Genomic DNA, 17,455 nt, shown 5'->3' with positions numbered 1-17,455 from the left:
GTTGTTTCCAAGTAGTCAGCTCTTCCCATCAGATGGCCACAGTCCTGGAGTTTCAGCTTCATTATCAGTCCTTCCAATGAATATTCAGGACTTATTTCCTTTAGGATGGACTGGTTTGATCTCCCTGCAGTCCAAGAGACTCTCAAGAGTCTTCTCCAACACCACAGTTCAAAAACACCAGTTCTTCAGCACTCAGCTTTCTTTATGGTCCAACTCTCACATCCATACAGGACTACTGGAAAAACCATAGCTTTGACTAGACAGACCTTTGTTGGCAAAGTAATGTCTCTGCTTTTTAATATGCTATCTAGGTTGGTCATAGCTTTTCTTTCAAGGAGCAAGTCTCTTTTAATTTCATGGCTGCAGGCACCATCTGCAGTGATTTTGGAGCCCCCCAAAATAAAGTCTGGCACTGTTTCCACTGTTCCCCATCTATTTGTCATGAAGTGATGGGACCAGATGCCTTGATCTTAGTTTTCTGAATGTTGAGTTTTAATCCAACTTTTTCACTCTCCTCTTTCACTTTCATCAAGATGCTCTTCACGTTCTGCCATAAGGGTGGTGTCATCTGCATATCTGAAGTTATTGATATTTCTCCCAGCAACCTTGATTCCATCTTGTGCTTCATCCAGCCCTGCATTTTGCATAATGTACTCAGCATGTAAGTTAAACAAGCAAGGTGACAATATACAGCCCTGATGTACTCTTTTACCCAGTTGGAACCAGTCTGTTGTTCTGTGTCCGGTTCTAACTGGTGCTTCCTGACCTGCATACACATTTCTCAGGAGGCAGGTCAGGTGGTCTGGTATTCCCATCTCTTGAAGAATTTTCCAGTTTGCTGTGATCCACAAAGTCAAAGTTTGGCACAGTTAATAAAGCAGAAGTAGATGTTTTTCTGGAACTCTCTTGCTTTTTTGATGGTCCAGTGGATGTTGGCAATTTGATCTCTGGTTCCTCTGCCTTTTCTAAATGCAGTTTGAACATCTGGGAGTTCACAGGTTCACATACTGTTGAAACCAGCTTGGAGAATTTTGAGCATTACTTTGCTAGTGTGTGAGATGAGTGCAACTGTGCAGTAGTTTGAGCGTTCTTTGGCATTGCCTGTCTTTGGGATTGGAATGAAAACTGACCTTTTCCAGTCCTGTGGCCACTGCTGAGTTTTCCATATTTGGTGGCATATTGAGTGCAGCACTTTCACAGCATCATCCTTTAGGATTTGAAATAGCTCAACTGGAATTCCACCACCTGCACTAGCTGTGTTCATAGTAACGCTTCCTAAGTTCCACTTGACTTCACATTCCAGGATGTCTGGCTCTAGGTGAGTGATCACATCACTATCGTGGTTATGTGGGTTGTGAAGATCTTTTTTGTGTAGTTCTGTGTATTCTTGCCATCTCTTCTTAATATCTTCTGCAGGTCTATACCATTTCTGTCCTTTATTGTGCTCCTCTTTGCATAAAATGTTCCCTTGGTATCTCTAATTTTCTTGAAGAGATCTCTAGTCTTTCCTATTCTATTGTTCCCCTCTATTTCTTTGCGTTGATCACTGAGGAAGGCTTTCTTACATGTCCTTGCTATTCTTTGGAACTCTGCATTCAAACAGGTATATCTTTCCTTTTCTCCTTTGCCTTTCACTTCTCTTCTTTTCTTAGCTATTTGTAAGGCCTCCTCAGACAACCATTTTGCCTTTTTGCATTTCTTTTTCTTTGGGGTGGTCTTGGTCACTGCCTCCTGTAGAATGTCATGAACCTCCATCCATAGTTCTTCCAGCACTCTGTCTATCAGATCCAATCCTTTGAATCTATTTGTCACTTCCACTGTGTAATCATAAGGGATTTGATTTAGGTCATACCTGAATGGTCTAATGGTTTTTCCCTACTTTCTTCAATTTAAGTCTAAATTTTGCAATAAGGAGTTCATGATCTGAGCCATAGTCAGCTCCCTGTCTTGTTTTTGCTGACTGCTATACAGCTTCTCCATCTTTGGCTGCAAAGAATATAATCAATCTGATTTTGGTATTGACCATCTGGTGATGTCCATGTGTAGAATCACCTCCTGTGTTATCGGCAGAGGGTGTTTGCTATGACCAGTGCATTCTCTTGGCAAAACTCTGTTCACTACCTATTTACTGAATAGGAAACATTAGTTCTCCAAAGCTGTGCCAGCTCCTGGCCATAATTCTGAATTGGTCTCTGTCAGTATCCTACTATTTTGCATTCACTGCCCCTCAATTGCTTTTCCTGACTGCATCACAGTTCTTTAAGTGGCATGGCTCCCAGGTATAGCTTCCAATTTTCTTCTACTTACTCCTACTTTCCTATCAAAATGCATTTCAACCCTATACACCATGAGTATTTTTATAAGTTTATTCTTTCTAGAGTTAATTGTGGTTGTCCTTGAAGGCAGCTTGATGTACTTGTCCTTTGAAGCAATTTTTATTTTAACAGAGAACTTCTGAATGTGCAAAACCTTTATCCTCCCCAAATTAATTTCCAAGGGATTTCAGACCCCAAATAGAGAAGTACAAAGGGCAAAACTTGATCTCTCTGGATCTGGTAACAGAAGTATGGATTTTGCCTATTAAAGATGATAAAAAAAAAAAGTCTATGTTTATTTTTGCTTCCTTTCTATTGCACATCATGTGGTGCTTGCACATGGCTTTATGCTTGACTTCTCATTGCTAAGGATAAAGAATTAAACTATATTAGAGCTTGTTTTGGGAAACCCATGGGGCACATGTAGTTAATTAGAGATATGCCCTAGGTTTCCTTTCCTCATTTATCCTAAGGGATATAAAACATATCCCAATAGAGTTTCTTCTGGAAATCTTATTTAGCCAGGAGGCAATTTTTTTTAATGTTCTCATCAGTTTAAATGGATGCTTTTAGAACTCTAAACTTAATATTAATTCTAAAGTCTCCTTTTACTTAGGAAAAAATTCTCAAATTATTAGTGTGAAAAGACATTTTGTTTGACTAAATGGATTCAACATCTCCCAATTCTTACAGCTTCATGGCATAGATGTGAATTTCTTTATTTTGGCTGCTATAAGTTGATATGCTTCTTTCAATTCGTGTAATCTAACTGCAATGCAGACTTTGATGGTTCAGTTATAAAATGCATATTAAAAGAGGAAGAGTTTCAATTATGAAGATAACTCCATACAATTCCTTATGCTTCCCAATGTTTTTGAGGAGCTAAAATCCATTGTTCTGAACAATTTTAACTTCCTTCTTACCCCTTTTTGGCAACCATCCCACGTTTTAGAAGAGCCATTTCCTGGAATTTTATCAGAGAACTTTTACTGACTTAACTGCATCTCTCTTTTCTTATTTGTGACCTAGTTATACCTAAGAGGATATGGCAATCCAGAAATCAATAATGATACTCTGCAATTTCATAATGAAATCAATTTTTTGTCCTTTTAGTACTCTCAACACAATCATACTACTCTTCACTGCTGTTTTTTTGCTAGTTAGGGGTCATATGTATAGTTTGCATATGATCATAACAACTTATTCATTCCCACATAACTTAGGATATGTGACTTCAGGGTTCTCAGGGTGTGCTTCAAACAGAATAATATGGGGGACCTGGCAAAGCCTGGAAATAAAAGTTATCCGTTAAGGCTGCCTTTGGCTTCATTGAATTGACACTCAACTCTACAAGCCTGACTGAATAGGGTTTTTGTTTTTGTTTTTTTTCTGGTATGATAAGAAGAGTGAACCCCACAACCAGGACTGGTCATGAGCAGCTGACTTGAGCTTTTTATTAGCTTCCTGGTCTGCTATCCTTAGAGTGTGGTTCTCATCTTCAGGGATGAAAGAAAAGAGCCCTACTTCCAGTCACGCAAGGCAGGGAGGGCACAAGGCAAAACTGCACGTTGGCTGATTTGGTCTTCTGTTATCAGAAAAGTAAGTGCTTTCCTGGAACTGCTACTGAGTGTATACACACTTATATCTGGTTGACCAAGACCTAGGTCACATGGCTATGGGAGTCTGGAGCGGTGTTTTCAAAGTGTTTTTAAGCACACATTCAATCAGAATTCCCTGGTGGCTCAGAGGGTAAAGTGTCTGCCTGCAATGAGGGAGATGTGGGTTCGATTCCTGGGTTGGGAAGATCCCCTGGAGAAGGAAATGGCAACCCACTCCAGTATTCTTGCCTGGAGAATCCCATGGATGGAGGATCCTGGTAGGTTACAGCCCATGGGGTTGCAAAGAGTCGGACAAGACTGAGCGACTTCATTTTCAATCAGTATAGAAAGAAGAAGGGGCGATGGATACTGAGTAGACAACTAGCCGTGCCTGCCAAACAGGGATCTAGGGAAAGAGAAGTGAATGGGTGGCATAGTGCCCCTGATCTAAAATTCACTAGCGATGAATACAAAGAGAGTTCCTGTGAAGTAGGGGACCTAGGACAGGTCACCCTGGGCTTTACCTTGTCACACTCAGTACTATTCTATACTTGTAGTCAGAATACTTGAACTCTACTCCTCTCAGTGACTCTGTCTTTTGAATACTCACTCACTCGAAGCTGTAGAGGCAGGAAGACAACCAGAAAGATGATTTATTAGTTTATGATGAGAATATTGCCAGCAAACATACCAACTGTTGATGCTCACTAATGAAATAATCTTTCCCCGTAGGCAGATGTATATGTGAAGCAAATCATTAGAATGAAATCAAATGGCGATGTAAATGGGGTGACCTTGGTGGCTAATCTAGTGGAACTAAGACACGGTAGCCCTCAGCTCCCATCCTCCCTGCAACCTGTATGTAACAGTACCTGGGAATAAAATACAGTTTTCCTCACCTTCTGAGAGAAAGTAGAGTGTTCCTATGAAAGCTTTCATAAGCTGAAATGGCATAAAGTTAAGACATAATTACCTTAGGATATATATTGCTAATGAATGCTCAAAATAAATTGAGATAAAACACAGATGCTCGGATACAATTCAGAGCTGTGGCAACTTAACACTGAGATGCTGAGTGCAGTTCTCAGGGGATGAGCTGGGTGGCGCCACTCTTGGCGAGCAGGATGTGCGCTGCCTCTATAAAATAGAAGTGTTAGTCGCTCAGTCGTGTCTGACTCTTTGCGACCTCATGGACTATACAGTCTGCCAGGTTCCTGTCCGTGGAATTCTCCAGGCAAGAACACTGGAGTGGGTAGCCATTCCCTTCTCCAGGGGATCTTCCGGACCCAGGGATCGAACCCGGAAATCCTGCATGGCAGGCAGAGTCTTTACTGTCTGAGGCACCAGGGCAGCCCTTCCTCTACGAAGGCTCACTGCAAAACCAAGTGTTAGTCACTCAGTCTTCGAGACCCCATGGACTGCAGCCTGCCAGGCTCCTCTGTACATGGCATTCTCCAGGCAAGAATACTGGAGTGGGTTGCCATGCCTCTCTCCCAGAAACAAAAGCTGAATGCTATTTTCACTTTTTTCCATAAAAATAAAAACCCTCTTCAGATTTCTTTTTGTTAGTAAAACTAAGTACTCATGCAGGTGTTCTGTAAAAATCAAAGTGGTATAAAGCGAACTTTTGAAAATCAGGAGATACCTGTTACCGCGCCCTCACCCTCACACCCCAGTGCCAGCATGTGTTGCCCGTGTTTGCGTCTCTGGCTCCCCTCTTCTCGGCTTCAGATTTTGATGAGTTCCTCTTTTTGATAGTTACATTCTTTCTTCATATGTGTTTAATATATTCACTCTGGTTATCCCCAAGACTGGACCTGGTGAATAAAGCTGGGGACTGGCAGGAAACAGACAGGAAATGGACAGCAGTGTGCCCTGAGGCTCAGAGAAGGCGATGGCACCCCACTCCAGCACTCTTGCCTGGGAAATCCCATGGGTGGAGGAGCCTGGTGGGCTGCAGTCCATGGGGCCGCTAAGAGTCGGACATGACTGAGTGACTTCACTTTCACTTTTCACTTTCATGCATTGGAGAAGGAAATGGCAACCCACTCCAGTGTTCTTGCCTGGAGAATCCCAGGGACGGGGGCGCCTGGTGGGTTGCTGTCTGTGGGGTAGCACAGAGTTGGACAGGACTGATGCGACTTAGCAGCAGCAGCAGCACCCTGAGGCAAGCCAAGGTGGAGGGTTAGCACCAGCCCTGGCATCATGTTGCTTTGGCAGTAGCTCCAGGTAAAGGCTGGGCTTCCCTGGTAGCTCTGGTAAAGAATCTGCCTGCCAGTGCAGGCGACAAGGGTTTGATTCCTGGGTCGGCAAGATATCCTGGAGTAGGAAACTGCAACCCACTCCAGTATTCTTGCCTGGGAAATCCCATGGACAGAGGAACCTGGTGGGCTACAGTCCATGGGGTCGCAAAGGGTCGGACACAACTGAGCCACTTTCACTTTCTTCACTTGATAGAGGCAGAGGGCATCCTGAGTGTCAAGAGTTGGACACGTCTTAGTGACTGAACAACAACAATATATGTACAGTATATATTTGTGAAGAACAATTTTTAGCATTAATTTCTGAGAGAATAAGGATTTCTCTACTTAATTCTATCAACACAGCAGACTGAAGGAATTTTGGGGCACAATTAATTTGTAATTGAGGAGAATCTCAAGGGTCATCTCAGATCAAGGAGACTGACACAGGTTTAAAATGAGTCTCTTCTACATATTTCCTGTTTTATTTATTTGAACTTTCCTCTCAGCCTTGACCACTCACCTTGTGAGTTTTCTCACAAATTTAAGTACATTTTCATGCTCTACTCCATTACCAGACAATTTCCTTAACCAAACCACTCCAAGACTTAGTGGCTTAAGACAGCAATCATTTTATTATCTTAGTTTTTATGAATTCATTGCACTCTATTAGGAGTTTTTTAGTTTTGTTTTTGGCTGGGGTTGGAGTCGTGTTTAAACTTGACTAGAACAGAACATCAAAGATGACTCACTCATGACACATTTGATACCAAATATTGGCTGGTTGAGAGACATGGACGGTAGCCTGCCTGGGAAAGACTGAGGGCAGGAGGAGAAGGGGGCAACGGAGGAGGAGATGGTTAGATAACATCACTGACTCATGAGTGATGAGTTTCAGAAAACTCCAGGAGACGGTGAAGGACAGGGAAGCCTGGTGTGCTGCAGTCCATGGGGTCACAAAGAGTCAAACACGACTGAGCAACTGAAAAACAACAAATTGCCTGGTTGTTCTGCTGGGGGCAGTTGACTAGAGAGGGTACACAAGTCCCATGCTGAGCTTGTCACAGCATGGTGACTTGTCTGAGAGGGAGGGTCCCAAGAAAGAGGAAGTGGGAGATGCCAATCCAAAGACTAAACCCAGAATTAACAGAGCATCATTTCTGCAGTGTTCTCCTGGCTCTGCAGTTATAGCATCAGTCCAGATTCAAATGGTTGGAAAACAAATTCCCCTCTTGATGGAGAGAGTGACAACAGAGTTTTTGCCATTTTTAATCCCCAACTGGTTTTTGGAGCCACAGGAATTTTTCCCTACTCAGACCCTACACTGAACCAATTAGGTTGTCATTAAATCTGGTATTCCAGTAGCACCTCTTTCACCAATTTGGCCCCTGTCACATTAAGTTCTTCTGCTCCAATATTGTCTTCTTTCTTTCTCTATTACTGCCTTTTAAAAAACTGAAGTATAGCTGATGTACAATATTATATGTTATATGTTACAGGTGTATAATATAGTGACTTAGAATTTTTAAAGTTATACTTCATTTATTGTCATCATAAAATAAATATGGCTGTGTTGTACAATATATCCTTATACTAATAGTTTATTTTTAAATTATTTTTGCCTTTTTTAAATCAGAAGTTGTGAACATCCCAAGTCAGAGACTACATTCCTTTCACCTTACTTACCATTTCAATATTAAATAAACACAAGGGTTTCCCAGATGGCGCTAGTAGTAGAGAACCCACCTGCCAATGCAGGAGACATAAAAGATGCAGGTTTGGTTCCTGGATTAGGAAGATCCCCTGGAGAAGAGGATGGCAACCCACTCCAGTATTCCTGCCTGGAGAATCCCATGGATGGAGGAGCCTGGCGGGCTACAGTCCATAGGGTGGCAAAGAGTCAGGGACTTAGCACACATGCATGCACAAACTCAGGCAGCCTGAAATGCCATCTGCCTTCTCCCTTTAGACTGTTGCATACAGTCTTCCCTCCTTAGCTTATGGGGGCCTATTCTTCAATGTAAATGTCACCTCCTGTCCAAATTCTAGGTTACAGTCAATCACTTCGCCCCTTGGACTCTGCACAATTTCACTCGTCATTTTCTCGTGTATTTTGGATATAACTCAAATGTCCCTCAGTCTCAGTCTGTGAGTACAAATGTAGTCACGAAAGTGACAATACCTGACTTTTGTTAACTTGGCAGCCTTTTTTGCACTGGGAGGTGCAGAGTTGTCTTCCTTCCTACCCCAGAATGAGCCTTCACCTCCTGGTGCTGCAAAAACACTGGAGTGGGTTGCCATTTCCTTCTCCAGTGCATAAGAGTGAAAAGTGAAAGTGAAGTCGCTCAGTCGTGTCCGACTCTCAGCGACCGCATGGACTGTAGCCCACCAGGCTCCTCCATCCATGGGATTTTCCAAGCAAGAGTACTGGAGTGGGGTGCCATTGCCTTCTCCGCCTGGCGCTGATGCTGTCCAACCATCAGTGACTTGTGTTTCAACAATCAAAAGCCGTTCGCAAAATCCCAAGATCCGGCCTCCAACCGATCGGCACAGTGAAAGGGACACTCGGGTCTCCCGTTAGATTGGTAAGTGTAGGCTTTTTGCCAGGTGGGCGTCTCTGCCCACAGTTAGTGCTTTGAACTGCAGAGATGCTTAAGTAGACTGGGAACTTAATTTTAAAGCCAACAACTGGATAAACACCAGAATAAACAGCAGAAGAGATGGATGTCTGACCTGGGACCGAGATGAGCTGGCTGACACCACTAGGACACTGAACCCGTTTCCAAGTTTCCTGGCAGCCACGGCGTAAAGGGGACACCTGCTAGCCGACGCTGTTGTTTTCACTGTCAGACACCAGGGCTGCCAGATGCTTTCTACAAAATCCTGGGTGCATTTGATGCGTCTTTATCAGAAAGCTCAAATACCTGCGAACCTGGGCCCCCTGCCACACCCAGGAGAAGGCAGAGGAGCGTGCTGCCAGAAGCTACCTCTGATGGGGTCTGGTCTGGGGAGAGGGACGTGGGCCGGCGCTCGTCTTCCCCTCCTGGTGTCCGCTGGCACTCGACTCCGGGTGTCCAGGCAACACTCCGAGCGAGCAGGCCATCAGGCTTTTCCTTTCCTCTTGAAGCAGGAAAGGAGGAGATGATGGTCCTCAGGTGTTTTTTTTTTTTTTTTCGTTCAGACAGCGGGCTGTGCCTGCAAAGGGGCGCCGTCCGCGGAGGTTGCAAAGACACCATCCCCTGCTAGACTACCCTGCCCTGCCCGGTACCCGCGTACGGTCCCTCCCTGCATTCCCGTCGGGTGGGCTTCTGGCAGCAGGGAGCGAGCTGCAGGCATCCGCAGAGTCGGGATTCCCGGCCGGCGTATAGGGCGGGCTTTTCGGGAGGGCGGGGTTTAGGCGCGCAGGAGCGGGAGGGGCGGGGCCTCTTGAGGTTGGCCTACGGGGCGGGGCCTCGTGAAATGGGTGGGCGGGGCTGCGGGACCGGGAAGGGGCGGGGCGGTGGCAGCCGCGGCTTAGGAGCGAAGGGAGGGGTGGGGCGCGGAGGGGGAGGCTGGCCGCCGGGAGGGAGTGAGTCACCTGATCGCTGCCCGCGCGGCCCGTCTGGCTCGCTCGCCGCCGTCAGTCGGGCCGCGCCGCGCCTCGGCTGTGGTGAGTGGCTCTCCCGTCCCGGGCGCCGTTCGCCGGGAGCGTTCGGCGCGGCGGTGGCGCGCGGTCGGGGCCGTCGGCGGTCTTCGGGCGGATCCAGGGGTGGCGGCGGAGGGGAGGACTAGGGGCGGCGGCTCACTGGGTCTGGGCGGCGGGCGCGGGGGGCCTCGGAGCAGGGCCCGCGCGGGGCGGCTCGGGCTCGGGTTCCTGGAAGGGGCCGCGTCCGCCGGAAGGGGCGAGCGGCCCCGCGCGCCGCCGCCAGCGCCGCTGTTTACGGGCCGGCTCTGTACTTTACCCGGCGCCGCGGGGCTGGGGGGGGGGGCCCACCGCCGCCTCCCGGGCGCACCTCACCCCCGCCCTGATGCCGCGCGCGGTGTGCCCGGCTGTGACACCTCAGCAGCGCCCGCACGGCCGGCCTGGCTTCGTATTGTTCTCCCGCCCACCCTCGGCCGCTGCGGCCCGCGAGCTGTCGGCCTCCCGTCTGCCCAGGGGGAGAGCCGGGGGGTGTAGGTGGCGCGTGTGATCGCGGACTCAGAAAGGCCGAGTCGGTGGCTGGAGCACAACCACCACCTTGAGGAGCTGGCTGGGTTTCGCCAAGACTGGTTTGGGGGGAGCCCCCAGGGGATCCCAGGATCCCCTCCCCACCCACCCCACCCCCCACCCTCTTTGTTGGGAGTTTTGCTCAGCACGCTGTAATCAAAGGCTCCCACAGTCGGGTGAGAGTGGGAGTTGCTCGTAGAGACGCCAGCTTTGTGCGTGTTTCAGGCGAGTGCCGTCGCTCGCGCGTCTTTGCGCGGCAGTTTTGTGTCATTGAGTAGAATCGTGCAGAAAGGCTTTTGTGCAAAGTGAGCGTTGGGTTCGGGCTGATTCCGAGGTAGAGCGTAGTAGTCATTGTGGAAGAAATTGCGTGGGGGCGGGGGCGGGGGGAAACAAGCTGCGAGGTCACTCTCGGAGGAACAAAGGCTGTTTTGTAGGGACGCCTTGTCTTTTGGGCGAGAATTCTGTCAGTATCGGGTGTGGAGGGCTAGATCTTGGGTTCCTGTGTTTTGACACTCCTTGTAGCCAGGAGGGGTTTGCCTTTCCGGCTGCAGTTCCGAATGGTAAAGGGGGTGGAAACACCCGGGCGTGCGAGTGACGGAGCGCGGTTGAGCGCTTCACATGGTCAAGCAGAGAAGTGGGAAGAGGCCGGCTGGCTTCTTCCTGGTCTTGGGTAGTGGTGCAAGGGCTGCCTGGACTGGAAAAGGCTCCCTATTTCAGCCTTTGGAGTAAAGAAAGATGTTAGTCGTTCAGTCGTGTCTAACTCTCTTGTACCCCGTGGTCTGTAGCCCGCCAGACTCCTCTGTCCGTGGAATTCTCCAGGCAAGAATACTGGAGTGGGTTGCCATTCCCTTCTCCAGGGGAATCTTCCTCACCCAGGGATCGGACCTGGGTCTCCCACTTTACAGGCAGATTCTTTACCGTCTGAACCACTAGGGAAGCCTGGGGACGGGGCGGGGTGGGGGTGGGGGAGACACCTGGTGTCAGCCTGCTGTAGGACCGCCTTGGTTTAAGTGATAGCCTGGCATCGTGCGTGATTGTTGTTGTTTAACCTATAGCCGTGTCAAGTGCTTTACCATTGTTCCGTTTGTTGGTTGGCTCGCAAGGTAAATGACTCCTTAAAAAGAAAGTTGGGCTGCTGAGTCATTCGCCCCAGCCGGAGAGGTAATTAGGAACAGCTGGTGCCGGTACGCTCATCACATGCCTCCACTATAAAAGGCCAAGGAGCACTCCAGAAGGGTTGCCTCAGAGGCCTGAAGCTGGGGTTGTGTGTGAGTGGATGCAGGTAATCAGTGGGTGAGGTGCCAGCACTCTTAGGAAGCGGCCAACTAACGCTGAGGTGGTGTTTAAACACAGAGCAGCCTCGTGACCTACTGCCTAAGAAGTTTGTGCCAGTGAGAGCTAAAACAGAGGAAGAAATGTGCAGCTAGGAGTCACCTCCCAACAGTACTGTAACAGAAATATTCATTTCTCTTACTGCACTCAGGGTTTTTTTTGTTTCCCTGTGGTTTTGCTGTTGTGTGGTGTATACATCTCAGAAAACGCGCTTAATCTGTCCTTCATATTTAGGAGAACACCGAAGGAGCCTGCCTCTTGGTTTTTCATGGACCGTGGCTTTTCAGGCACACAGTAGTAGTTTCCGGTGGCGGAGAGGAGAACGTGGGTGGAATTAACAGGTCTCTTTGGGTCAAGTCTAGAAAGTGCTGACTGATGGAAGGCAAACCATATGGCTGTCTGTCTTATTGTCTGAGGAGTGATGACGCTGGTGTCTTTCCAAGTTGGATCATTACTTCTTGCTTTAAAAAACGCCCGAGACCCAAGCATACAGTCCCTGTTGTCTACAAAGTTTAGGGATGGGGAATGTGAACTGGGAGCAGCTGGCCCTTATCTGTGGTCACAAGAATGAATCTTTTTTCTTTTTGATGGGCTTTTATTTAAGATATTTTGTAGTGGAAAATGGTCCTTTACGTTTGCAACTAGAAGAGATTAGAAATCATGAATTTTTTAGGGATTTGGGCTTCTAAGGTGGGTGCCAGATGATTCATTTGGAAGAAAACAATAAGCCCTTGGTTTTTTTAAAACATCACTTCTATAAAATAAGAAAGACATTAATCTTCAAGGTACAGACTAACAGTAGTACATGCATGTTTTATAACGTAGATTTTTTGCATGCCCCCCCTCCCCTCCCCTGCAACCCCACCGTTGGGAACATAGTTTGTTAACCACTGCCAATAGTACTCTTTCAACAACAACTAGGGTTTATTTTTTTTTTTTTAAACTTGTGATTTCCTCTTAAAAGCTATCATTCTTTCAGATGTTCTTAATTAATATAAATTATTTCACATGTGGTTTTTTTTAAAATCCTGTATATTAAAGATTTAGAAGCTTGAGGGTACATTTATTTCATCATTACACTGTTGATGTTGAGAATGGAAAGAACAAAAAATGCAGAGTTGCCCATTACCTATGATACCATGTATGTTGAATTTGGAGACAAGTCAGGAGGTTGGTTTGTTTCATGGATAGGATCTGAAGTGTAGTAATAAGTGAAAGAGTATAATGGGACCACCGGAAAAGAATCTGCACACTGCAGTATAATTTGTATGTAACATATTCTTTGAACAATTACTCTGTGCTGTTACACCTCAAAGTCTGCATTTTTAGGGGGCCAAGTTTACAAGGGGCCCCTTTAACAAGGATTAAGAAGACTACATATTGAGCAGATCACTTGGAAAGTGGCATTTCTCCCCTTAGGAGAATGTGATTTACTCAGAAAATCAGCCTTCTAGGCATGCTGGGGGATGGTGAGTATTTACCATTCAGTTAAAATCTTGTAGGCCATATGCCTTTTGCACTCCTGTACTGTGAGAAATGATGTTGAGAATAATGGTCACAAAACCCCTTAAAATGGCCAGTTGTCAGAGATTCTCATCACAATGCTTATCCTCTCCAAGACTTAGGTTTAAGGAATTATCTCTTCCTCCCAGCTTTCTGACCAATGTTCTGTTAATGGGAGAATCGTCCTAACCCTAAACTCGATTTCCTGAGGCTTCTACATAGGAGACATAAGAGACGCAGGTTTGATCCCTGGATTGGGAAGATTTCCTGGAGAGGGGAATCGCAACCCGCTCCAGTATTCTTGCCTAGAGAATCTGCATGAACAGAAGAGCTGTACAGTCCGTGGGTCACAAAGAGTTGGACATGACTTAGTACACGCATGCACTACTAAATGGTGTATTTTATGTGGTGGAATGGATGACTTATGAAACTATTTTAATTAAAAAAAATATGCCAAATAAGGTAATCTGCCCAAGCCCAAGGTATGGGTAGTTTGAGCACTAATTGCCTGGATCCAGGCCCCTTGGAGAAAGCAAACGTTTCATGACTGCAGATAAAATAGAGCCGTACACCCACCGTGAAACCTGGGCTTCTGGCTGCCATAGTATTGACAGAACTGAAGTGGTGGGTCTGATCACTGTACAGTTGACAGAGAAGCAGTAAGCAGAGTTACTGACAGTGAGTCACCTAAAGCCAGACTGCTGAAGGTCAAGTTCTTGCTCTGTTACTTACCTGCCATGAAGCCTCAGACAGGTTACTTCATTTAGTCGTGTCTCCTTTTCTCATCTGTAAAATGGAATGATGATAATATAATCTGCGTCATAGAGGTGGTTGCAGATTAAGTACATTAATATGTGTTAAGTGGTTAGAACAGTGCTGGCTCCACATTAAACATCAATATGGTTGGTTGTGATCGTCTGTTCTTTAGTTCATTGAAATACTTGGTTACAGTCCTGTCTTGTCGCCTCCTTGAGCTGCTTTCAACCATTGATCAGAGGAGAGATTGAAGAGAAGCCCGTGGGTGTGCCACGCGTGGCTGTTACTGGGAAAACAGCTCAAGTGAACATCCTGACAAATCGCTAGCAGCATCTCAAACAGAGACCACTTCTGAGGGCAAGGAGCACAGGACATGGTTTTTTATTAAAGGGATCAGCCGATTAAACAGTCTCAGCCAAATGCTCTAGAGGCTGTTATTACAGTTAATTGGAATTGGCTTTTTAATAAATGAAAACACCTGCCATCCTGCATCTAATCTATTTATTCCTCCCCTTATGGTTGAGGACGCTGTGGTCTGGCAGGTTAGTAACCTGTCCGGTCTCTTCCTGCTTATTAACATCAAGACAGAACTGATTTATTAATATTGATTCTCCTTTACAGCTTGTATGTCGTGAACATTTGCAATGTAAATTTACCTGCCAGTTAGTTACATCTAGGTGGTGTACTTTTTAAAAAATGACGTCCCTGTATTAATATAGAGAGGTATCCATGATGAACAGTGGATGTATTTAGCACATAGCTTCTTGCATCTATTAGTAGTTCAGAAAGGTCATGTCAAAGGTTTTGAGCATCCTTTTGACTAGAATGTGTCAGTTTCTTACTGATAATGATATATGTCTTCTATTTGGTCTCCATGGAACATTTAATGTGGTTTGGCTGTGTGTGTTCAGTAAACTGTCAGATGCTGCATTGGTGGTATAATGTGGATTCATTTTAGTTCTGTGCTTTGGAAATTGGGAATTTTCGAAAGAGTGAAAGAAAAAAGTGTTTGCTAAACTCTTAAGTTACTTGAAATGTGTACCAAATTAAAACTCTTGATCATTGAGAATTCTGCTTTCTGTTTCCCTCATGGGTGTGAGGATTGAGGAAGCAGCTGGATTTAAATCATTCTTTTAGTTCATCTCCTAAGATAGAAAGAAAATTTATCTTGTGACTTCTTTGTCCTTGTAATTGACTTAGGATTAGATTGGGCAAAATATAATTTGGGTTGTCTGGCTACTATTCTCCTTTAATATGATCACTCCTCTAGAACCGATCCTTTGTGTTATTGAGGATCAGGGCCAGTTTAGAGAATATTAATAGCATCATAAAAATTGTCCCCAAGCAAATGTAAGGAACAAAGACAGAGCGGCTGCCAGGATCTTGGTTGTTAATGACTGTCCTAGAAGCACAGCGGGCATGCCATGGAGTCAGCGGGCTGCTGGCTCCTTTCTCAGTACTGACACTGTTTAGAGAATGTTACCTCCATGCAGCTGAAGCTCTGTGCAAGTCATGGCCTTTTAAAAAATAAACATAAGTCATTTTCTTCGGAGAAGGCAATGGCACCCCACTCCAGTACTCTTGCCTGGCAAATCCCATGGACGGAGGAGCCTGGTAGGCTGCAGTCCATGGGGTCCTAAGAGTCAGACACGACTGAGCGACTTCACTTTCACTTTTCACTTTCATGCATTGGAGAAGGAAACGGCAACCCACTCCAGTGTTCTTGCCTGGAGAATCCCAGGGACGGGGGAGCCTGGTGGGCTGCCGTCTATGGGGTCGCACAGAGTTGGACACGACTGAAGCGACTTAGCAGCAAGTCATTTTCTTAATGGCTTAGGAAACTTAGTAATCAAAGGATATTTTTGTAAGGAAATAACAGTCCCCCAGGTACTATCTGGTAAAGTCATTTTTACTTTGTCATTTCTTAGATTGGATCTTAGTCATCGTGGTCAGCTGCACTCCATTTCCCCATCCCCCATTAAAGTCAAATTACATTAAAAAGCACTTTATATGATGGGGTCATTTTTTCCATTTGTTTGTTGCCTGGACGTTGGCAGTATCCCACCTCTAAGGTTATAGACTAACCATGGTATGTGTATAGAGAATGTCTTGCCTTCTCCCTTCCTCTTCCCCAACACACACACTGATCTCTCTCTTTATTGACTGGTCAGCCTCTAGGATTCACAAGGGAGATGTTTTTGCCTAAGGAGGTGACCTCCTAGGACCCTGTTGGAATGATATGACCCATCCACTTCACTTCCTACTTGCTGCTATCTTCATATCCTTAATACCTTATTCTCCTCTAAAATGTGCCAGCGTCTTTTGGAATGTAGTTAAATCAGTGAGGAGACGTACTTGTCCTTCAGAGAGTTTGCTATAAAATGGGCAGCTATAAAAGATTTATTAGTCTTTCAATGAATTGATTAGGTTTCAATGATTAGGTTGTCTTTTTGGAGTAAGTGGGGTTTGGTAAGATCAGTAATTTCATTTGATCAGTAATTTCATCACTGATTTCATTAGCATTTTGCACTGAACTGTATTATAAACTGTGGTTGTCAGATCTTGGTCCAAGACACTTTTCATTTTCAAAGTATCTTGTTGTTCAGTCTCAGTTGTGTCCAGCTCTTTGTGACGCCATGGACTAGAGCACATCAGGCTTCCCTGTCCTTTACCATCTCCTGGAGCTTGCTCGTGTCCATTGAGTAGGTGATGCCATTCAACCATCTCATCCTCTGTCGTCCCCTTCTTCTTTTGCCTTCAGTCTTGCCCAGCATCAGGGTCTTTTCCAATGAGTTGGCTGTTCGCATCAGGTGGCCAAAGTATTGGAATTTCAGCTTTAGCATCAGTCCCTCCAATGAATATTCAGGATTGATTTCCTTTAGGATTGAGTGATTTGATCTCCTTGCAGTCCAAGGGACTCTCAAGAGTCTTCTCCAATATCACAGTTCAAAAGCATCAATTCTTCGGTGCTCAGCCTTCTTTATGGTCCAGCTCTCACATCCATACATGACTACTGAAAAATATCTAGTGTCTCTTTATTTACTGTTTTTCTGAGGAGTGTTCCCAGCATGGCCCAGGACTCTCCTCTGCTGCTGCTGCTGCTAAATCACTTCAGTCGTATCCGACTCTGTGTGACCCCATAGACGGCAGCCCACCAGGCTCCGCCGTCCCTGGGATTCTCCAGGCAAGGACACTGGAGTGGGTTGCCATTTCCTTCTCCAATGCATAAGAGTGAAAAGTGAAAGTGAAGTCGCTCAGTCGTGTCCAACCCTCAGTGACCCCATGGACTGCAGCCCACCAGGCTCCTCCATCCATAAGATTTTCCAGGCAAGAGTACCGGAGTGGGGTGCCACTGCCTTCTCTATATGCTACCACGTGTAATACAGATAGCTAGTGGGAAGCTGCCGTGTAACACAGGGAGCTCAGCTCGGTGCACTGTGGCCACCTAGAAGGGTGGACTGGTGGGGCTTGGGGGAGAGGGGAGGCTTAAGAGGTAAAGGATATATGTGTACATACAGCTGATTC

The 17,455-nt window shown here is 45.9% G+C and overlaps 1 protein-coding gene across 4 annotated transcripts in view; it reads left to right on the top strand.

Moving 5' to 3' along the window:
• Window positions 1-9,692: 9,692 nt before the first annotated feature.
• Window positions 9,693-17,455, top strand: part of BACH1 (BTB domain and CNC homolog 1) — a 67,750-nt gene continuing 59,987 nt past the window's right edge. For 3 of the 4 annotated variants that reach the window (XM_070785942.1, XM_070785938.1, XM_070785923.1), the window contains exon 1: window positions 9,693-9,802. The gene's annotated coding sequence lies outside the window, so the exon portion shown is untranslated. The remainder of the gene's footprint in view (window positions 9,803-17,455) is intronic. The other variant, XM_070785932.1, reaches the window with a different exon arrangement.

This window comes from Bos indicus, chromosome 1 (assembly GCF_029378745.1).
Source record: "Bos indicus isolate NIAB-ARS_2022 breed Sahiwal x Tharparkar chromosome 1, NIAB-ARS_B.indTharparkar_mat_pri_1.0, whole genome shotgun sequence".
Classification (NCBI taxonomy): domain Eukaryota; kingdom Metazoa; phylum Chordata; class Mammalia; order Artiodactyla; family Bovidae; genus Bos; species Bos indicus.
Note: the sequence above shows the minus strand (reverse complement) of the source record. Positions and strands in the feature narration are given on the sequence as shown.